This window comes from Erithacus rubecula (genome assembly GCF_903797595.1).
Source record: "Erithacus rubecula genome assembly, chromosome: 3".
Lineage (NCBI taxonomy): Eukaryota > Metazoa > Chordata > Aves > Passeriformes > Muscicapidae > Erithacus > Erithacus rubecula.
In genome coordinates this window covers 14,600,851-14,624,578 of record NC_136689.1, presented here as the reverse complement: position 1 = coordinate 14,624,578, position 23,728 = coordinate 14,600,851, and the positions used below count along the sequence as shown (strand labels likewise).

General features: G+C 45.9%; 1 protein-coding gene across 1 annotated transcript in view; it reads left to right on the top strand.

The window, feature by feature from the left end:
• The first annotated feature begins 12,175 nt into the window (after positions 1–12,175).
• The window catches only part of JCAD (junctional cadherin 5 associated), a 57,510-nt gene continuing 45,957 nt past the window's right edge, over positions 12,176–23,728 (top strand). Inside the window, exon 1 of the mRNA XM_079302913.1 lies at positions 12,176–12,194. The gene's annotated coding sequence lies outside the window, so the exon portion shown is untranslated. The remainder of the gene's footprint in view (positions 12,195–23,728) is intronic.

The following is a 23,728-nucleotide window of genomic DNA, read 5'->3' as shown; positions in this document are numbered from 1 at the left end:
GAGCTCCCACTTATCTTTTTGCCAGACACAAATTTTTTGCAAAATCTCTTTCAGGCAAGCTGTAATCCTGAAATACAACAAGTTTAAGCAATCATTTTGTAGCTGGATATTCCTTGATTCCCCTTGCATATCTAACTAGAAAGGAGAGCTAGAGAGCAGCTGGGAGAAAGTGGAGTAATTTCTGTATTAGCTATTAGCAGGCCAGAGATTTTTCCTACGGAAACTTGCCCATTTACACAGAAAGCTGAGAGCACAGAGTTTTTCCCTACATCTTCCTCTGAAAGAGAAGTGAAATGTGGGCATTAGTGCTAAATCGTTTTCAATTTTTGTAATGGCTTAACATAAATAGCTTTTCCTACTCCAAGTCAGCACACTTGACAGCTGTGAAATACCACTCCTGCCAAAACAGCCCCTTCACTTCAGTCCTTATCCTGGTAAAACTCCCAGTTCCCAGCTGAATCCCATGCTCATGGGGGCCATTGCATGGCTCTCTGTGGTTGCTGCTCATGGGTAGAAGTCTCTGCAGGGTGACACATTTGTGAGGAAGGTGGGGGAGGCAGGAGGGTGTGGGGCTGGCAGCACTTCTGGCATGACTGAGCATCCGACCCACCTTCCAGCCCTGCAGCCTTTGGCACCATCTGGTGTCCACCCAGACGAGGCCATGCACTGGGGGAATGGCTCCTGGTCCTGCAGGATTGGCTCCCAGGTGCCTCCCATCACTCCCTGGCACAGGGAGGTGACAAAGCTGAGCCAGAGCAGCCAGGGACCACCACCAGCTTCTGCTGCCAAAGGACTCAGATGGCAGCAGAGCTGAGGCACCTCTGGAGAGAGGAGCCCTCAGGCAGCTGCAGTCCAGTGCTGTCCTCCAGCTGTGGAGTTACAATGCATGAGCCCACCTGTGTTGGGTTGATATGGCCAGAAATGTGTACTCTATCACCATCTGCTAAAACCAGGTGGGGTAGTGACTCCTTATCTCTGTGGCATATACCATCTGCTAATGGGCCATCTTTAAACCAGCTGGGGCAATCATCTTTATCTTCTCCACAACCCATCCTCCCTCCAGGAAGATATCATCTGCTGCTGGCCCATAGAGTCCCACTGTGTGACTGATAAAATTACATAATCCCACTGGGAGATGCTCCAGCCAGGGGAGGAGCCAAGCCTTTCCTGCCCAGAGAAAAACTGAGATTTGGGATAGCAGGTTATCCGTCTTTCCATTGGATTCCAGGAGAAAACTGGATCTTTCCACATCATCCCTGGACCTTCAGAAGAAATCTGCACCTTTCTACAGGAGCACTGTAGAATCACAGCTGCCACTGCAGGAGGATGCAGCCACCATTTAATGGGACTGCTGCCAACACTCTGACTGACAGGGTGTCAGGTTGTATTCTGACTCTGTCAGGGTTGGGATTGTACTTTGTAATACTTTATTTCTATTTTAATTTTCCTAGTAAAGGATTGTTATTCCTAATTCCACTATCTTTGCCTGACAGCCCCTTAATTTCAAAATTATAATAATAATTTGGAGGGAGGGGTGCAACAGAGGGGGTTTACATTCTCCATTTCAAAGAGAAGCTTCTGCCTGTATTGGCAGACACCTGCCCTCCAAACCAGGACTCCACGTTATTTTTGGGGAGTGTCTGTTATCTCGCAGTCATGATCTCCTCAGAGTGGGAAGGAGTCCTACAAAGCACATTAGAAAGATCCTTTCAGTACGTCCTGCATTCCTGGGGCTGCTGCAGCCCCTCTCAGGTGTCTTGGAGGGGTGGTGACCCTCAGGCCTCCTTTCAAAACCATCTCTCCATGGGGAGAGATTAGCAGCCTGGCTGGATGGAGCCCTACAAACAGCACACACTGTGAAATTTGTCCGTTACACCAAGCAAAAAGAAAATGTTGCTTGCTTTCACCATTTTCCCCTGGTGTCCTCTCTCTGTTATTTTGTTATTTCTCCCTCACAGCAGTCATTTAAGCAATTTCCCATCTCACATTGAAGTGAAGTCATTTTAAGACGGCTTCCTCCTGTTTAAATTAGAAGGAGAAAGAAAGAGGAAAGAAAATATTTCTTGCTTTGCTTTGCTGTCAGTCCTCCAATATGAACAAGTAGAAACTATGCACTTGGAGATAAATCCCTTCACCATTCTGGCAGCAGTACCTTGCCTATAAAGGTACTGTCACACTGCAAATCTGAGATACAGAACTGCAAGGCACTCCCACGAATGTGACTGACAGGCCAAAAATACCTAGCTGCTATTCTTTCACCAAAGTTGTGGTGGTTATAAGTTTCAAACACAGTATTTTTATTATAGTGATATTTTTCAATACTATGTTGAAATACATGAGTAGTTTAAAATGCTGACCTTTATAAGATTAATTATATTTTTCAAAACTATGAATGTTATTCTGGAAGATCAATAAATAAAACATTGAAGGAAACACTTCTGTTCATCAATGCAGGACAATAACCATCAAAACAAACCCTGCAGTACAGCTGCAGCAGCAGACAGCAGCAGGACACAGTCCCCAAGGGGCTGAGGATCCACAGGAAGGATGCTACTGCAGTGCCTAACACCATTTTATTCATCAGATGTGACCAGTGGGACCCTATGTTTTATTGCCCTGGCTGATCAGCCTGGCCACACCTGCTTCTAAACTGGATAAACTTCTTGGGTTCAGTTTCTGGGTTTTGGTGGTAATTTTGTTTGGTTTTGTTTTGTTTTGTTTTGTTTTGTTTTGTTTTACTATCACTGCTAATGGACTTTTCTAGAAGATGGGAAAGTAGAAGAATTAACATGGATAATGTTCCAGGTATAGAGGAGAGAGCAAGAGCAGCTTTTCTGCCCTTGCTGTGGTTCCCAGCTCAGCCAGGGAACAGGCAGAGCCCAGGAGATTGCTCTGCTCTCACACCTGCTGGGTGCTCAGGCATGTTTGGGAATGCTCAGAAGTTGGGGTCATGGACACTCATAGAGAGTGGAGGCTGAAAAAGGACATCTCACCTCCCAGTTCTGGCTCCAGGGCATTTCCCAGCCCTCCCTGCCTCCAGGAGCTCCCCGGGGCCATTACACCATGGCTGGATTTGGGTTCCAGCTCTTGGCCAGGAAGAGGCACAGTGAAGATGCTGCATCCAGTGCATGACAGCAGCTGTCTCCATCCACAGCCTCAGGCACTACCACAGCACTAATTAGTGCTGCTTATTAGTGCTGCATTCCCCTAGCTGGGCACGCTGCAGACTGCAGCTGCTTTGGCCCTCCCTGCAGTCCTAGGAAAAGCCCTGGAAGCAAATTGCCTTGCAGTGTGCCCTGAGGGTCAGCTAATCCTGCCCCTGCAGGACCAGAGCAGATGGCTGAGCTTCAAATGAGGAAACCTCATGCAAAAAAATCATCTGTTCAAGGAAATTATTAAGGGGTTTTGTCTTCTCTGCAGTGAGTACTTCCTGCTGCCTGGTGAGACCAGTCTTGCTGGGGATGCTGAAGAGTGATGCAGCAAAATGCCCTCTCCAGTGCAGCCTGAGTGGGAGCCTTGGTGTGAGCCCTTCATGCACCTTGCTGACCCCTCCCTGCTGCAGCACAGACTCCCCAGCATGGCCAGCTGCTCACAGGGTGGTCTTGCCTTTACACCAGAGGCTGGGAGCCAGCAGGCACCACTCAACACAGCACCCAGCAGTGAGCCTGGAGAGAAACACCCCCTGGCACCATGCACCATGAGCACCAGGCTGCTCCAAGGATGAACAGCACATTGTTGGCAACATCTGCTCACAGCACATCCACTGCCAGCTCTTCTCTGAGTGACCACCAGCTGAGCATGCAGGAGAAAATGCTCAGGAGAAATTAAAGAGCAATTTGGTTTTGTCTGACTGAAATGGCATGTTCACACATGCCCTATGGTTTAGAGAGCTTCCTAACAGGCAGAGGAAGGTCTCACAAGTGAGAGAGCACCTCACAAGCTAAGGGGGGAGCTGAGAAAAATAATCCAACAGCTCTTTAATTTGCCTCCTAGATTTTGATCCCCTTAGTTTCATATGTTTGAGCTTTTCTCCTCAAACAAGAGAGCTACTAATATTTTCCTCAAATAAACTTTCACATAAGGCATTTTCACATAATCAGATTATTCTAGGAGCTGGAGTATTAGAGGAAAGCCAGAGCCTGTTACATGAGGTGCAAACACAGAATCCCCTGAGCATTAGGGTACTGTCACTTGGACAGATGAGAGGCAGATTTTGCAGGGGGAGGATTATCCTTAATTTTTAAGATTCACATTTTGATCCAGTTAGCCTCCTGAACATTTAGCAGCCCCTCCCAAATTTTATCAGTCTCAAGGGACTGGTGGTGGGAGAGCAGTGAAGGAGAAGGACAGCACACCATGACAGCACAAGGCTGCAGCAGATGGAAAAGGGAAGCTGTGAAAAGAGCAGGGGCACTGAAAGGACAGTGCTTGGATCCTGGCTGTGGCAGGGATTCTCTGTAGTTTGGTGCTATAATCTATAAACTTGGATTTGCCAGTGGTTTTGAGGTATTGGTAAAACCACCAGCACCAGCCATATCATACTCCTCACTGTGCTGTGGACTTCTGAGGTAGCAGAAGCAGATGAATCAGGCACAGGTCAAGAGCTGCTCTTTGAGTCATCAATCTGACAATGACATACAGTGTGTCCTGAAGACAGCAATTTAAAACATCACAGGTTTCTGATCCTTTAAAATGGAGCAAACAAAGTATTTAAGTTAAAAAGCTTGAAACTTAAGTTTGGGTGACATATTGTAAAGCAATTCTGTGCTGGAATACCAGCACACACAGATGCATGGGAATCATCAATGGTTAATTGCTTTCCTTCTGAGAATTCATAACCAATTCAACCATATCTCCTTCAAAGGAAGACAAACAAAATGGAAAAGGAAAAATGTAATGAAACCAAGGAGACAAATCTGCATAATAATGGAAAATGCTGTGTGGGCCTGAATTTTGGCAGTACATTACCTTGCCTTCCTCTCCTTGGCCATCCTTGGGCTAGGGCTCACTCACATCTGGGCAGGGGAGGCACCAGGCAGCAGCAGGGAGCACCAGCCTGGCTTTGTGCCCAGAGAGCCAGTGGTGCTCTGAGGAGAAAGTGCCTGTGGTATCTCACTCGTCTCTCGTGGCTGAGGACAGGGGTGGTGGTTTTTTTCACCCCCTCTGCAAGCAGGGATCAGGATGCTGGCTAAGGCTGCTGCTGACCCTGCTGTGACAACGTCACATCTTCTGGAGCCTGGCCTAAGTCATCTCATTTGAGCTGCCAAGTAGTTCTCAGAGGGTAAGAGCTTCAAACTGCTCCTGTCTTAAATTGATTTGAAGAGATTTGCTGAAAGCAAAAGACTTTATATCCAGGCTACTCCCTGCATATAGTCCAGAACAGCCTGACAGGGTTTGTTTGTAGAGACCTGTAGAGAAATGCCCAGCAAAGGGGCTGGTAAGGAGTGAAATCCACATGGATTGTTACTTACAGTTTAAAAAATCCAGCTCCAAACTCAGGAGCATCCATACAAAGGGGTAGCACACAAAACTGAGAAATTTGCACCTTGGTTTTGCTCAGCTAAATGCTCATGCTTCTGTCTTCACAGACACTTCTATGTGATGGGAAATGTCACTGCATCACAGTCCTTGTGCAGGGTCCTCCCTGAGTAGTCTGGAATGATGATTTTGACACCAAAAACTGGTATTGCAGTGGCAAGCACAGGAGTGTGGCTCTGTGCAGTGTGAGGACTGGACACAAATATGGAACATGGATGCAGTTGTCAATTTTTTGGGATGATTTCTTCAAATTGAACAGACCAGTATGAAGTAGGAGTTCCCAAATTAAGACTTGTGGCATTCTGTGAGATTTCGAACTTGCAGGAGGCAGGTGAAAGCAGAGCAGACCATGACACAGGGCTGACCCCAATTCCATCAGCAGCTGCCTTGGGATGAGCTCCCTGGCAGGCAGTGCCAGTCCATCCCCAGCGCAGCCTAGAGCAGGCTTTGGCCCAGAAAGTGCCAAATGCCCTGGCTTTAGAAAAGCTACTGGCACTTACAACTTTCTACAATGCACTCAGGATTTCCAAAACACCACCCTGTCAGGCCTGCAAGCTGTGTCTCTGAAGGATGGAGCTGGGAACTCAACTGCCAGCCATTGCATCAACTTGCTTTCTTGTAATTTTTGTTAGGAATGGTTACTATGAGCTTTCTGGTCTTAGTGCACATCTGAGTCTGATTATCAGAACTTTGCCAAAAAGTTCTTTGCCTTGTTTTTCTCCTTTGCCTCTAAATACTTGTGCACTGCCCATCAGTGCCTATCCACAGTGTGAGCCTTGACTCTCTAGAATGCAAACAGGAAGGAATGAGTTTTGGTCTGCTAGGGCCAGTGCATAATTTGAGTACAATGACCTTTGCACCTTAGGTTGTGAGTAAGTTTCCACAGCTCAAAGGAGCAGTTCCAGCACCTGAGAAATCCTGTGCTAAACATGAGTAAAAAAAAAAAAAAAAAAATTGCTATGGCCATAACATTGAGAAAAGGTCAGTTTGCTCTGACCTTGAGTGCAGTTTCTCTCTAATTCCTGGGAACTCCTGGTGTTTTGCTCCTTCTGATGCTTACCCTACAGAAAACATAGTCATCCTTATTCATATTCGTTATTAAAAACTCAGAGAAGATCCACATTACCTTTTGCAAGAAATATGCCTTCTAACCCTCCAAGTGTACACAGCAAAAATTGGTCCCAAACACTCAGGATCTTACAAGAGAAAACTGATTAAAGTGCATCAAAGAGGAATCTGACATGATGTTTTTTTTCCCTTTCCAGTGTCCCTCCTGTGTGCAGTTTACTTTTTTTAGTTCAATTCCTGTTGCCAACAGTGTATATTTGTGCAACAGGGCAGCCAGATGTGTGCCAGAGGTTTGTGCCCTGCCATGAAACACAGGTTAGGACACCTTACATGAGGTAAGGTGCCTGCCTTCGTGTTGGAACAGGAAATCCAGGCAAAAGCTTCAAGGAAAGATGGTTTATTTCAGTATATGGATGGGAATGGAGACAGAGAGGTGTGGAGGTAAAATTTCCTAAGAACTTGGGGCTGCCAAGTGCAGGCAGGTTTTCAAAAGAGCTCAGCTTCCATTAGTAAGTAAAATCATGGGCTAATTTATCCAAAGAACTCTGGACAAGGGGAAATGAGATATTTTGGGGATCTTGCCTCATATAGTAACTATAATGACTTGGCTTTACTGCAGTGTGTATGAGAATCCATCAAAGGTGATTTGCCAAAAGAGATGCAGGGAGTCTGTGATACATCTGGGGATCAAATCCTCATGTATGAAACAAAGTGCATTATTCAGGCATCTTCCTTGTTTGGGAAGGAGAAGAATTAGCTTTGGCTTAGCTGTCTTGCTTTACAACAAGAGAAAAAAAAAAAAGGAGCTCAAGGCAGATTGTGCAGATCCTTTGTGACCAGGCTGGATGGGGCTCTGAGCAGCCTGGGCTAGTGATGGGTGTCACTGCTCACTGCAAGGGTTTGGGACTAGATGATTTTTAAGGCCCCTTCCAGCCCAAATCCATCTGTGGTTCTGTGATTCTCTCCAAGAGGAGATGTCAGGGCTGATGTGAGTGTAACAAGGGAGGGACACCCCACGTCCCTCTGCCCACCCTGGACAGTGCAAAGGGTTTTGGGGCTCGGAAGTTTTAGAACTTTCATGCACATTTTGTAATTTCTAGCAAATTCCTTGGGGTTGCTAGGTGAGATGAAGGCTTGGAGAATGTCTGTGAGCAGGTCTGTGCAGCATCTTACCTCAAGTCTTGTGATGTCATGTAACTTTTCTTGTGGAAAACAAACGTGAAGCTCTTCAGTGGAGTTGCCTGGATTAACCTGCAATTAACTGTAAATTTGTTTGATTTTAGCTTGTCACATCATTTGGTGTTTTATGTTTTCTGATGGTCATGATTGATGTAATTTTAGAAATAGAACAGAAGCAAGCACTGTAATCTAGGAAGAAAATAATTCAGATGCATGAACTTAAATTCACTTTCCTCCCTTTTGTTTGTTTGTTTGTTTTTTGGTTTTGGTTGTTTTTTTTTTGTTTTGACAACTATCACAGTTTTGTTTCTTATTGTGCTTGATAGGGTGAGGGGCTGGTTCAGGGCCTCACTTCATGGAGTGCTAAAGAAAACACTTTCTTTCTTTTACAACAGAAGTACCAGATGTCAAAACTGTAGAGAAGTGTGAAAATGTGGTCTGTTACCATTCCCAATGGGCTCCTTTTCCCAAAAAACTTATGTTTTCTAGATCAAACACGAAGTTTTGCATGAATCCTAATGGAAGATCTTTTAATGGTGTGGATTTGCAATATAACTTCTAGAAGCAGCTCCCCAATTCAAAAGAAATAGAAACTTTTCACTTCCAGTTTTCAGTTCTCTATATAAAAAAGGGAGAAAAACATGCAAAATAGATGAGCAGCTAGTCAAGTTTTTAACATGTAATTTCCCATTGACAATGTCCATTATGAATTCTTCCTCCCATTATCTCAGAAGGAGTGGCCAGTGTAGGAGTTCTTGCTGCTGCAAAATTGTACTTCATTGTACAGTTCATTTTGCTTCAAATTTCCTTCCATTTGTTCTCAATTCATCCAAATGCTGACTGAAGTGCAAAACTGAATCCCTAAGTAAGTCTGTGTTTTATTCTGCAGGCTTTAATGGGAGGCAGGTGAGCACTGCAGCTCCCAGAGCTCAGCCAGTGTGATTGCAGTGCAGAAATATCCAGCACTGCAAGAGGCTGCTGAAAGGGAATGCTCCCCTCACAGGCCAGGAATGGCTTGTTGCTGTTCACTCTTGGGAGCAGCCATTCCAGCTTGGATCACAGTGAGGAGAGCAGGGGAATTGTGGAGCTGCCTTTGTTTTGGAGGCAGTGTGTTCATGGTCTGTACTGCAGCAGACACATCAGGCAAGGGGGGAAATGCAAAACTTCATCAATAAGCAGGTGTTTGATTCCCAAATGCTGGATGCTGTGTCAGTCTAACTCTGGAATATTGGAGGTTTTTTGCAAAATACTGTGAACTTGCAGGAACTGGTGGTGAATTTGTGTTCAGCTTGTTGACTTGTCTAGGGCATCAAAGGAAACAAACACTAAACCCATCCCTCTGTCAGTACTTTTGTCCACATCCCAAAGAAACAGGAGTTATGTGGAATGTTGAAATGTCTTGCCTTGACATTTCAGAAATGAAACTCTAAATTTCCTCTATGTTTGTTTTTAAAGTGCTGTTTCTTGTAAGTTGAGCACAGGCTGACCTAAGAGGTAAGCTAGAAAAACCAAACCATGCATTAGGATCAAAAGCTTTCACTTAAGTCAAAATTATTTTTGCTTTCCCTCCTCCCAGTTTTGTGGTTTTGGTTTTTCTGGAAAAATGGACTCTTTTCAGGTTAACCTGCAGAGCAAAGTCTGCTGGCCTCTCGTCCTCCTGCTGTTTCCTATTGAACCAGCTAAATGAAAATGAAAAATAAACCCATCTGCAGCACAGAAACTTTCTTTGTACATAGAAAATCCCCCATCCAGGTGCAACAGGGACCACAAGAGAAGTCCCCTCTAGCAGATTGCAGCATTGGGGTGCAGTGTTCTGCTCCCTGACACACCAGTATCTGCAAACTGAGATACCTGGGCCCTTCCTGCTGGAGCTTCCCCCCCGTCCCTGCCTGTGAGCCTTTCTCATGCCTGCTTTCCTTCTGGGGTCCCATGCAGGGTGAGAAAAGCATCAGTGGAGTTGGTGTCATGACAATTACAGCCAAGGAAAGCCAGATTGGGTGGAGTGAGCTGCTCGAGTGGTGGAAGGAGAAGTTGGTTCATGATCTGGATTTAGGCTGATGGGAGGTTTGGGGACATTTTGTGTCTATCTCAGGTGCACATCTCTGCTGTGGCACAGATACTTGGGATCTGTTCTGGTTTCAGCTGGGATGGGGTTAGTTTCTCCTAATAGAGGGTACAGTTTTGGATTTAGTATGAGAATAATGTTGATAGCACACTGATGTTAGAGTGGTTGCTGAGCAGTGCTTGTGCTAAGTCAAGAGCTTCTCAGTTTCTCATGCACGAGAAGCTGGGGGAACCAGGCTGGGACAGCTGACCTGAACTGGCCAAAGGGATGTTCCATGCCATAGGATGCCATGGTCAGTGTATAAACTGCAGAGTTGGCTGGCAGGGTCAGTCACCAACAGGTGCTGAGCAACTGTACTGGGCATTTTTCTTATTATTACTATTTTTTAAAATAAAAAATTATTTAAGTCATTAGATTGACCTTACCTCAACTCATAGATTTTGCCCTTATCTGCTTCTTCTCCCCATCCCACTGGGGAGGCTGTGGGGAAGGAATGAGCAGCTGCCCAGTACTTAGTTGTTGGTTGGGGCTAAACCACAACAGGTCACTGATTTTCCCCACAAAACCCCAATCTCAGTGGAGCCAGACTGAGCCATGCATCAGGGGAAGCTCAGAGAGCTCAGTCCGAGCTCTGAGAAGCAGGTTGGCATCTCTGGAGATGTTTCAGTCCACTTAAGGGACTGCAGGTTGAGCTGGGTGACAGGCTCTGAGCCACTGCTGGTTGCTGAAGACACCAGACCTGCACAGAAAGAGCTCTCTGAGCCATGGCTGGGTGACCCAACAAGCTGAGTCCCCATGATTCCAGCCAGCACCCATGAGCTGGGCTGCTCCTGAGGGACAGGAGACAGCCAGGCTGCTGCTGGTTGCTCTGCTGCCTTCCTCCTGCACAGCATGGGCCCTGATCCTCCCCATCCTCCCATCCTCCCCATCCTCTCATCCCCACTCTCCCCATCCTTTCATCCCCACTCTCCCCATCCTCCCATCCTCCCCATCCTCTCATCCCCATCCTCCTCATCCTCCCCATCCTCCTCCCCACCCTCCCCACCCTCCCATCCTCCCATCCTCCCACCCTCCAGGCTGCCTGGGAGGTCTGCCCGCGTTTTTCAGAAAGGATGATTACATCTGCAAAGCACCCGGCAGCGCTTTGGGATGAAGAGCGTTATGTAAGTGCAAGATAATGTTATTTATAGAGCCAGGTTTTATCCAAAATGGAATTAAACTTGTGTTCCTGGAGCCTCTGCTGTCAAAGACAAATTGGAATTTTTCCATTAGTCTCTAATGCTTTGCATTCAAATTGTTTTTCTCAATTAATCCCAAAGTTTAAGAATGTGTTTTATTTTCAAATTATGCATCTCAGAAAGTGAGGAAATATCTTTCTCATCAGCTCTGAGGTGACCATGTAAGCCTGGGCAGTGGCTGTGGAAGCCTGGGCTGTAGCTGAGCTTTGCAATCACATCAGCTGTGACACTAAAGTACCATAAACCAGGAAAGGAAGCAGAGTTTGAGCTGGGTTAAACAACAAAACCACAAACAGTTGTCCTAGGCATCAGATTTTGCCTGCACTTAACAGTCTCTGTAGCAACCCATGAGCTGCAGGAGGGTATCCAGCTTACACTGCTGTTGGAGGTGGCACCAGTTCAGTGGGTTAATGTTTGTGCTCTCACAGAACTACAGACCCCATGACCTTTCAAAATCATGCATTATTAACTTAGACAGATTTGCTTGTTCTTTTGAAATACTAGATTCAAATCCCTCGTATCTGTACTTTTTACAAACCATGAAAATGCAAATTTCTGGGATGCCTCCTGAAATCCATGCTAACAGGTGTCAGGAATATTGTTTTATGAGGAACAGCACCTTGCATAGGTTAGTTTGTGCAGTTCATCTGCTACCCCTCACTTGTCATAGTATCTAGCATGAAATTCCACACATGCCTTTTATTTAGGAAAGAACACAAAAGTATGTTATCTTATTCCTCTGGAATTTTCCACAGTTATTTAGCATGTTAGTTTAAGCATAATTGGTTAGTGGGCTCTTGAAATCTATATCTTAGCTGTACTTATTTACATCAGGCTAAAAGTGGTTCATTTCAATTGAGGTAAATGTGAAGCATTAGATTGCAAACGTACCTAATCCATCTCTCCTCCCCCATGACTAGAAATCCTGTGGTTAAAATAACACAGCCTCTATTCAGAGCACAAACTTAGAGCTGTGAGCAGGAGCAGGCTCGGGATTTAAACAACTCTCAGCAGATGAGTCTGTTCAAGGCTCTTTCCCGGGTTTGTTTTCCATCCTACTTCTGATCCATGAGAGGAAGCCAGGCTCTCTCCTCTGGGCAAGCAAGGTAAAGATTTTCTGCATTCTATATACGGTTGCATGTGCTTGTAAAGGAGCTTATAAACATGATTGCAAAAAGCCTGTTGCAAAAGCAATTGTCAAAATGTTGCTGTTATAGAGCAAGAAGCGTTTGCATTCACAATCTTGAAATGTTAGCCTGGTCTTCTGGCTATTTCCACTCGACAGTGAAATGATGAAATGATAAATCTTGCACAGAGAAGCAAGGAGCAGTGATTCTCCATCACACATCAGAGAAGCTGAGCATGTAAAATAGCAAGCTCGGGTAGTAGTGTGATGTAGCCAGGCTAAAGCAGAGCTGGCGTTTTGCTGAGTGCCAGGTAGAGCCCCTTCTGGGTCTGTCCAGCTGCTGTGGTGCCTTTTGGGAGGCTGAGGCTGTGCAGAGGATGGCTCTGGCTCTGTTTACAGAGTCTATGCTAATGCTGCTCCAGCGTGACTCCACAGAACGGCGGAGCCGCGCTCTCGGGAATGTTTGGATGCGGCGTGCCAGATAATTAACTGCCTTCATTTGCTCTCACTGCTTTCCAAGTCACAGGGGATGCAGAAAAGGATCATCTTTCCTTGAATCCTTATTTTATTTGAAATCCAGGAAACAGGCGTGATGTCTGTGCTAATGCCCGTGGAACTGTACTCGCAGAGCCAGAGCCTGTTAACTCTCGCAGCCCTGTGCTGTTTTTCACAGGGCATCCTGGGCAGCACACCAGCCCTCCTGCCCCGCGATGTTCAGAGGCTGGGGGAATATGCAAACACCCTTACTCACATTTTTGCTAAATTTAAAACAATGCTGCCCCTCCCTGCCCCAAGGCATGGGGCAGTTTGATTTCGTTGTGTGGTGCTGCTCCAGGTGCTATCTGTCACTCCTGGAGAAAGGCTTGTTCTGCACACAGAGATGCTCACTTTCCCCTTCTTCTGCTTCCCATCCCTTTTTGCCAGCCCTGACAGGCTGGTTTCACGCTGTCCTGTGTGCAGTCATTGGCCTCCCCGGTCCCCGTGTCCCTTAGTGACTGTCGTGTCACTCCCCATGGCAGGATGCTCTCACTCCTGCTGGGTCAGGGCAGAGAGGAGAACCCTGCCCACCAGGTCCTCCCAGCACAGAGCTGCCACGCTGTGGGGAAGCTCTCTGACAGGAGAAGGTTGAGCCAACAGTGCTGCTTTGTCCTGGGGAGAAATGCAGCTTTATCACTGGGGTGCCGGGCACAGGCAGGGACAGCAGGCTGTAAGGAACACAAACACAGAGCTCTGCCTGATTCCCTGAGCACACCTCGGCAGAGAGGCAGCAAAGAGGAGAGAGAACATGTGCAAAACAAAGAAATGCGGTCAGGCAGGAACTATAAAATTCCAATATAGAAAGTGGAGCTGATGTCATTTTAACGTCCTAAGCAGTGCCAAGAATTCTAAGCTCCGTATCAAGATTCAGTGCAAAACCCCCACAAACTCACAACTTGTTCTTGTGGAAAAATTAACTTTTATGGAAAATATGCATGGGAACATGCCAGAGGAGTGTGTTGTTTTATTTCTTTTATTAATTTTGAATACATTAGTTCAGAGAGCAGTCCCATTTTAGCATCAGCTGCCTCTATCCAAGAAGCCGAGCCTCACATACACAGCTCACAAATACTGGAGGCGAGGGAGCTGTGTTTTTCTGTGTCATCAGTTGTTGGATGGAAAGAGCTGTTCGAGTAGGAAGGGGTGTGGGAAGGCTCAGTGGGATGACTGACTTAAAGCTTTTTTGCTGGTGACATATCTGAATTGTGATCAGATGCACCTGAATGGAGCAGCATCATCAGCTATTCTGACTCCGAGTGCGTCAGAGGTGGGATCTTGTGCAGCTCCTGTGATGAAGGTTACTCATCTCTGTCCTGCTATAGGACTGCCCTCGCTGCTGCTTGTAACTCTGTCAGACTTGAAAAGTTTAGACTGAGCTCTTCCAACTTGATTGTCTGCCTTGGGCTAAGTTCTCTTCTGGAAAATTTCAGCCAAAACTGTCCAGCCAGTTTTGTCCATTCCAAGAATAAGCATAGGGAAAAAGGAATTGTTGCCCAATTGGAAAAAAAAGAAAGGAAGAAACAGGAGGGGGGAACCTGGTGATCCTTTCTTTGGATAGTTCTTATCCCTCTGAGCTCTGGAGTTGAGATCTGAAATTTGGCAGCTTTCTGTTAGGAATGTGATTTTTTTTAAAACTTTGCAAATCTCCTCCAATTTGGCATAGTAATAGCCTTTGAAGAGAGAAAATAGCAACTTCTTAGGGATGTGCTAAGGCTGAGCAGTCAAAATCTGCTGAGATTCCTTCCCATATGAGTGATCTGAGCCCAGCATCCCAGCAGCTCCCAGTGCTGACCCCAGTGCTCCTGTGTAAACAGTCAGTGCTACCAAGCTCCTGCAGATCCTTGCTCTTCCCCACAGCACCACAGGGGCCTGGGTCCTCTCTCTGCAGTCCAAGAGTCATCCCAGCTCAAGGGGTACAATGAGGATGGGCTCTTCATGTAATGCTGCTCAGGACAGAGTTGATGGTCAGTGGAAAGGCAGGCAGGGAACAACACTTTGATTCTCTCCTGTCACAGCCTGATGGCAGACAGGCACCCCAGCAACGCTGGGCTGAGCAGAGATCTGGTGCTCAGATGCTAAAACTGGGGGAATGGGAATGGGAATGGGTTGAGGAGTACATGGTACAAATGAAGAGTCAGGGGACTTGGAGCAGGCCAGGAAGATCAAGGTATCAAGGTGTGAGCCATAGGGAGAGTCTGGGCACACCAGAGCTTGATATGAAACCTCAGCTGCCCCATCCTGGTCCCTTTTTGAGAACATGAGTGTGACCTCAGAACTGGCTTCAGTCCCACTCTGCCTGCAGGGTCTTCTGTGCCAGATCTTGCTGAGGCTCTCCCCAGTCTGCAGCCAGGGGCTGTGGGGTGCCCCACTGTCTGCATGGGCCATAAGACCCTGCTCCTGATGTCATTTTCTGGGGTGGGAGCTGGTGGGAGCCCTGCCTCAAGCATGTCCAGTGTGCCTGATGATGAACACTCCTGCACAGCCCCATGTGTGTTGGCCACTCTCTGGGATGAGTGGCCAAGATCCTGATAAACTGGTGCCTGATACAGTCAAGATGTTGTTCACAGGCTTGTCTCTGTTTCCATTTTATTCAAATGGCTAAAGAGCCACCACCCTTGACAGAGGTACTAGAGCTCAAGGACACATGTGAAGAACCCAGGTACTATAGTGAAATGCGTCATTGTAGTTCCAAGTTTTGGGAAAATCAGTCATTTTTATTGAGAAGAACTTGGAAGGAAAATAAAGTCTAGGGCTACACTGAACTCTAAGGGGAAAAAAACAAAATTCTATATATAATATCTCCAGTGAAAAAAAGTCCATCTGGTACCATGGGATAAAGCTGAGACCTCTGGAAAAATATTGTGTGTTCATCTAATTAACAATTGTACCATAACACATAGCACAAAGGAGGCCTAATTCTGGCAGCTCTTGCCTCATGGATTTTTCAGTCTTTACAGTATTCTTGTAGCCTATTTTTGTATGCTTTGCATATGCAACATTGGAGACAGATGGCAAAATCTCAGTGTTCATTGTGACGTGATTTCCACATCAACAGGTAGGGAGCTGCAGTCTGCTTGTTCCACTCCTGCTGGACTGGCAGGGAGAGGTGGTTTAATTAATTTATTTTATGAGTATAGACTATGGAGCAACCTTGGACACACCCTCCTTCCACAGAGACTGTGAAGTTTCATCATCTTCTTCAGCTCCTGGGAACCCCATGTGCACATCAGGAGCCAGCTCTGTGAGACTGTGTAGAAACAAAGAACCAGGCCAGGAGCTGTGAGAGCAGTGAGAGAAGATCAGAGCTGCCTACAGACAGCTACAGAGAGAGGAAGGAGCACCAAGAAGCTGTGAGACAGTGTTGGCCAGTGCTGCAGGCAGTGCTTGCTGCACTAACAGCCTTGCCTTAGTCAAGGATGTCACAATCAGGAGTTTTAAGCAGGGGTTTGCAGAAGAACTGAAACTGAAAAGGAAAAGGAGTGCTGGATACTTATGGGCTTCTGCTCCAAGGGTCAAAGTAGAAAATGGACATCCCTAAGGTAGAAAATGGATGTCCCTAAAGTTGGTGCTGAATGACTACAGAGGAGGGGAGACTGATAGTTAAGAACCAGAGATACTTATTGGGGATGTTCTTGTGGAAGTTGTCACAAAATAAATAAATCCAGGAAGATGATGCTCCTACAGCTTTGATGAGATGATTACAAGTAGGGAGCAGCACCATGAATGAAGCAGTCAGGTCTGTGCATGAGGTTTCTTGCACAGCTCTGAAAGAGATGCTGCCTTCTCATCTGCCACCCCAGCTGGTCCAGCCAGCTCCTTGCACTGCACACAGCCCAGGGCAAGAGTCAGGTCACCTCATGAGGCAAACCCAAAACCTTCACTGCTTGATGAATTGTTTGACCTACTTGAGGCTCAGACTCCACTCAGAGAGTCCCATGCTCTTCCTACAGTTTTGGTCTGAATTAAACCAGTATGTACAACATGACTAGTTCAACAATCACAACACTGTGCCTTGGGACTCTGCCTCTGCTGGAAACTAAAGTACATGCAATTAATTCTGTGGTTCCTCAATGGACAAAATGGGGCTTTTGTGTAATACTATTACTCATTTGTTTCCAATTAGTCATGAACATGAATTGTTTTGTCTCAGAAATTAATGCTCTTTTTTAACCTGCTTTGCATACCCTGATGTTTCCACAGATTGTGTGGGCCAAGTCTTCTGTGCTGATCCATGCCAGAAACTTGGGTTTCTGAATGCAACTGCAGAGTAATGTTGTCTCCAGAACCTGTGGCTTGAGAGAATCAAATTGATTCAAGAAGAGAGAAGGTTGCTATTTTCCTGCAATTGCAATTCAGATATAAATATGTCTTCATGTTATTCTGCTGTCCAGCAATGTGTGTTAGGGTGGAACATCAATGAATTTTCTTATGAATGGATGTACGAATTTTGTCTCCTACCAAGGCATAGCCCTTTCTGAATACTCTTGTAATCCAAACAGTGTTATCCCATATAAATCAATCATGCTTAATATAGGGGATCTGCCATGTCTCCAAATGCATCCATGTAGCATGTGTCACTTGGGCTGAGTGACCTTTACAGAATCCTCCAATTTCAGGGACACTCTGGATAAGTATGTGCTCTATTGTCTTTCAACTCAGATGCAGAAGGGGAGTGAATACACAGTCATATCAGGAAAGAAATACTCATTTCTGATAAGGCAAAAAGGCCTTATTTTTTTCAAAAGAAGGAGGCTAAGCACAGGGTGAGGAAGATGAGCATTTCAGCCTTTTGCACTGGTGAATTTAAGAAACTCCTACCCAGACATAAATTCAGGTTTTCCACGGTGAGACAAATGTGATTCCCCACATCCTTTTTTATCAATTATAAGACCCTTGTGAATCCCATAATCCAAATATGTGCATGAGAATTGTGACACACAAAGGTTCCTAACAACCTCAAACTCACTGAGTGCTTTTAACTGCTTACGGCCTTTTAGCATCTTCTCACTTTTATTTAGATGTCTTGCCCCTCAGCAGTGAACTCCTTTTCTCTTCTCTTCTGCTGCTACCAGCTGGGTGTTTATGCCCTTGGCATTGTCTGTCTGGGGGGCAGGCAGCAGCTCCTTGTGTCCCACCACAGAATGTGGCTCCAGCTCTGTACCCACCACACACAATAAACCCTCGAGTCACCATCCCTGACCCTCAGCCAAATCAAGAAGGGCTGCAGAGCAAGCCCAGGTTGCAGAGGGCAGCCTTCTGCCACCATGGCTGTGACTGTGTGTCCACCAGAGCCTGGCCAACACTTGGGATGGGTGGTGCACAGCCACCCACACCCACCTTCTCCCATCCCCATCAGGCACAGGGTCCTGCTGCTGTGCTGGCTCTGGAGTTCAGCCTTGCATTTCCACCCCCAGACACCTCAGCAAAATGTCAGTGGGGCTTGCAGAGAGGATTTCTTGCACTGTGCATCCACTGGCTAGGACTGCCAGGGCCTGCATCCCTGCTGCACATCGGAATGAGGCAGAAATTCCCTTGTCAGTAACTTCCCACAGAAAAACAGAATCAAACAAAATTATGTTATCTGACACCTTTGCTCATAATGGATTGTTTTGGCCTCTTGCATATGTATAAATAAATTCTGCTGCTTTTCACATGATACAGTTCACTGTGTTTAAATTGAGAGTGATCTCCCTTAAATATTTATTTAAACAATAACATCCCTTGAGCTCTTTGTAAATTGCTGTACAAAACTGACCCCAAACACTATTTTAAAAATTTAATTAAACTGGTTTTCTGCCTGAGCACAGTGCTGTGGGTCAGCACCTCTTTCTGCCAGAGCTGAAAATCCTGCAGCTCTGAAAGCCAGTTTCTGCTCCCCAGGATTTATGGACCCAGCCCTCAAATTGCTCCAGCAGCTGCAGAGTCACAGAGCAGAGTTTCAGAAGTCATATTGTTTTTGCCCCAGGAACCCAAAAATCCTGTAACTTCCAGGAATAAGCTCTTTTCCTGGATGCAGGAAAACTGCTCTGAGAGCCTTCTCTTCCCACTGGTACCCACACACCACGGATGAGGCTGGAAACACAACAATGTCAACCCTATGCAGCTCACAACTGCTGGGGAGCAGGAGGAGGCTGAAGCTGCTGATATTTTCAATAGTATTTAAATTATAACTTCATAACCTGCAGTTCTGGGAATTTCCAAAGCAGAGCACCCTAAAATACATAAAACACACAACATAGTCTTTGCTATTTGGCCAGAGACTGAAAATCTAAGAAGGGACTCACTATCCCAAATAAAAATATTTTTTTATTGTATATAAAAGAGAGGATTCAAACTGTTCATTTAGCAGGCCATTTTTTTTTTGTATTTAATTTCCATCGAAGGTAGACTTGCAAAGAAGTGTTGGTAGTATTAATGTCATCTGTTAAAAATTTTGCACTAGATTAGCAATGTTTAAATGGAGAAAGGCTACAGTCCTTCCTCTGCATTTCTAAATCTACATTCTTCCTGCATCTTTATGAATCAGTTATTGGCTAAATCTTCATAGCCAACATGGATTGGGGTGGAAATTGAATTACTCACCAGCTAAAGTAAGTGCAAAGAAGATAATTCATTATGCTGCTCCTTAGCTCATAATTGAGGCTCATCTCCTCATTTGAGGCTCTGTGTGGGTTTAATCATAGAGCTGAACTGGGGAAAAATACCAAAGCTTCTCTGAATCATTTTTATTCTTGCCCCTGTTCTTTACCATTAATTACATCAAGACACATCTCCAAGGAGACAAAGAGTGGTGCCATCAGCCTGATATCCCTCAGGTCCCCCCAAAATCTGTATTTCTTTGCTAAGTGCAGTGTAGGGATGGTCTCTTGGGAGGAAGAGGCAGGCTGCATTTTGCTTGAGATCCTTCTTGTTCTGAGTGCAGATTTCAGCAGGTGAAATGAAAAGATACAGCCTGTTTAGTGCTAACACCAGAGGTGAAGCTGGAGATCAATCAGCCTTTTCTCAGCTGAAGATGATTGCAGAAACAGTTTTGAACATCAGGAGGGTATTGAGCATTACTTTTCTCCCCTGGTGAAGGCAATATGTGGAACGTGTGCCTCAGACATTCTTTTCCTTTTTCCAGTCTGAATGGGAAAGTTCTCTTGCACTTTCCTCTCCATTAGGCAAGGCTATGGTCAGCAGCATGGATGAAGTATCACAGTTCAATAATTTCAAATCAATACTTCATTACTTTTCTCTGTTCAGAGGAAGTACATTTTTCTCTCCATGGGTACATAAAGCCTTTATCCAGCGCTCATCTACGCAGACATCTTGTGCCAGTTTTAGGGTTAATTCCCTCTTTATTTCCTGCTATTATTACTTACAGCACCTGGAGCAGACCTTTGACAGTGAATGTCAAAATGTCTGTCTGAAATGCGATTTCAAAAATAAAGGGGGGGTTTTTTGGTTGGTTTTTTTGGGGTTTTTTTTTGCCTGGAACAGTCAATCTGAACAGCTACTTGGTAGCTAGAAAAGGTTTTTTTTTCCTCTCCTTCCAAACTTTTGCCCTTCAGTTCTTGCATAGCCATTGGGCCTGGCAACTCTACTTCAGGGGATCTTCTGAGGATCCTATCTTTAGGTCAGAAAGTCATATTACAGAAAATTTTAGGAACTGCATGGTCCAGAAACTGTTGTTTCAGACATGTCCAAGCTGTATAATTCCAGAAATGAAACACTTTGATGGTTCAGAACTGAACAACTTGTTTCTAGTTTGAGCTGAATGAAAGCCTCTGAGCTCCTCTCAGTCTGATATTAGCCCAAGCCCTGTCTTTTCTGCTGTGCTTGCCTCCAGCTGTGTCTCACCAGCTGAGCTGCACACCCAACTGCTCACAGCAATCACACTCCTGTGTGGCTCCACTGGAGATGGGAATACCCCTACACCAATTTTCTCATGATAATACACACCTGTAATGGAAGGTATTCACCCAGAAAAGGCACTTTGGCAGTGTAGTCCAAAGTACTGCAGCTGGAATCTCATTTGTCCTGGAAGCCCCTGGGAACCTGAACTGGGCAAGACTGAGGAAACCAGGCATGTAGCATGACTTGAGGCTGTGCCAAAAGAAGCAAGCCCACTTATTTTACTGTATTCTTGCAAGGACTGGAGCTGCCTCTTGGACATGGTGATACTTCCCAGCTTTCACCCTCCTAGATCTGGAGAAGCAGCTGAAGTGTGATGCTCCACATCTGTTCTGGCTGTCCTGCCCACAAAACCAGCTGTTGCCTTCTGCCCAGTGAGGGCTGGAGGGTTAGGCATGGGGCAAAAGCAAAACCAGGAACTGTGGCCACTGTACCAGGCACCCCTGCAAAGGTCTCAGATGTTTGCATGGCCAATGTCTGCTCTGGTTTAATTCAGCCTTGTTTGTGTGGCTATGTGAGCACTGAAGCAGCGTGAGTCCCAATGTTTAACTATTGTTATTTATTAGGTAGAATACTGCCCAGTCCTGAGCCTGAACTCTCCAAAGTGAAGCCCAGTATATACAGTCCATCTTGCCTCTCTCCAAACAGCATCCAGCATCAATCAAAGCACTGTAAATTGTTTACACAAAACTGCAGACATCATAACTTATTAAATAACTCTCTTGTCGGTCAGATAAGTAAATATTTCGAAAGACTGTGAACATCATGGCAAGCTGAGCTGCCCAGACCAGCTCCAAATGGATCCAGCATAACAGGGGACCATATTTGCCTTGCCTTTGATATCCCTGCTCCAAATTGGGTTGAGAAGGGATCTGAAAACAAGCCTCCCTAAGGGAAGCTTATGCAGTTTTAAAGATGCTCAACCTTCTGTGGAGATAATAACAAGAAGAAAATTGTTGAAAGAGTTGCAAAGAAACTATCTTCTCAAAGCAGAAAATTTGAACTTGTGGGAGTCAGACCCTCCCCCTCCTTGTCCACGTCCTCCTCTTTAAACCCAAACAAATGAAGTGGATGCCAGAAAGCCTCTGCTTCAGAAGGGGCTGAGGGTTCACTCCTTGGCCATAGCTGGAGATACAGAGGGGATTTTCCTCACTGTAGGTGGAATGGGTGGTGGCACCTTCACACAACCACCTTTTCTTGCAGGCAGCCATCCCAGGAGCTCTGGCCATCAGAAGGGGAGTGGTGCTGGCATTGGCTCCCACAGCTCACCCATGGTGAGTCTCTGTGCCTTTGAGAACAGACCATGGCTGTGTGCTGCTATCAGAAATATGTTGTTTTATGAGATGTTTGTTTCCAGCCATTTCCATCAATTATTTGGGATCTTTTTCCTTTTGAGTTCACTGAGTTGTACCAGTTCACCTCCTTTTCAAAGGGATTGTGTTACATGCAGGAATGTGGAGTTGAAAGGATCTGAGTTTTTGCAACAGGAATTTGTTTTGGAAGCAAGTGAGTTGGAAGGAGAGGAAGCGGGCAGCCCACCAAGGGCTCCAGCAGGATTATCCCACCCTTTCAGCCAGCTACAGCCAGGGCAACTCATGAGCTGGGGCTGGCCTGCTTCTGGTGGGGGTAGGGACAGGCAAACTGCTCCTAGCAGCAGTTTCATACAGCACAGGATCCAGTCATGTCGCTTAAAATCCCATCTGAAAAATCCCCTCGGGCACAGACCTCACTGTGAACCATGGAATCACAGAATATCCTGAGTTGGAAGGGACCCCCAAAGAGCACTGAGCCCAGCTGTGGCAGCCACTGTGATGTAGGAAAGGTTCATCTGGGTGAAGCTGGCTGTAGGCTGCTGCTGTTGGGTCACTGGGGTGCTCAGGAGGGCACCCCTCCCCAAAGGCCAGGCACAAAGCCCATTATCAGATGAAAACTCATGGACTCGAGCCTAACCTGGTGCTGAATCAGTGACTCAGCTGTGTGTTTGGCATTTACTTGTTTGGTACCTGGCTGGCACCTCCTGGCCTAAAATTTTTCTAACAAGATTTTAATTCTTAGTCTTTTGAGATACTTCAACACCTCCCATTGCTGGTGCATCTGGGTAGTTTTATTAAAATCTGTGTTTCCTTGCACTGTATGTATCACTTATTTAATGTCAGAGGCATGTGTGAGTCTGTCCATGTTTGCAAAAGTCAGGGGTTTCATCCCAGAGCTAAATCAAACGCTGCCAAGACAGCACAGTGCAGACATAAATAAAACACAGGTTCTAGAGACCAGCTGTCAGTGGTTCTCAAAATATCCATTCCTGTTTGTGCACAGGCATACTACTGGTGCTCCTGCCTCAATATATTCAGTATAAACTGATGATTGGTTGAGGAAACAGGTTAAGAAAAACAAACAAACAAAAAAAAGAGTTATTTCTTACACAAGTGGGTACGTGTGGAGGGGAGATGGGAAAAAGATGCAGAAGTAACACTGACCTGGTGGCAAACGGGGCAGGGTGAAATGCTGTCAATGCAATCAATATGCTCATGTCCCACAGGTGCAGAGAGGTTTCACACATTGGAGCAAATGTTTCCTAATTCCTAGATACACATGATAGAAAAGAACAGCACGCAGAAGGAAGCACATTCTGATAACCTGCCAGAAGGAAAGGTGTTATTTTTCAAAAGAGAGCTGGAGACACTCCAGCTCTGGATTCATATCCAGCTCTAGCCCAGCCACAAACACAAGCCTGTACTAATGCAGACACCACCACAGAGCCACCACTGCTGTGGGCTGCATGCACACCTAGCTGTGTGGCATTGCTGGGGGGTGTCCCAGAGTGCTATTCCCACAGTTCCCACAGCCCATCTCAGCTCTGTCCCTTCCCCTCTGCAATGGGGCAATGGGTGATCCATCTGTCCCATCAGACTGCCAGCCCTGGAGAGGTGCTCTGCTGTCCCCTGAGTGGGTGATGTGCTGGTAATGCTGCTCAAGGCTTTGCTGTCAGTGAAGGTACTGTCCAGCTGTCTCTTTGTTAGTGTTCCTGTTGACCAGCACCTACCACAGGAACTTTGCAGTGGGGGAAATTTGCCCTTAAAT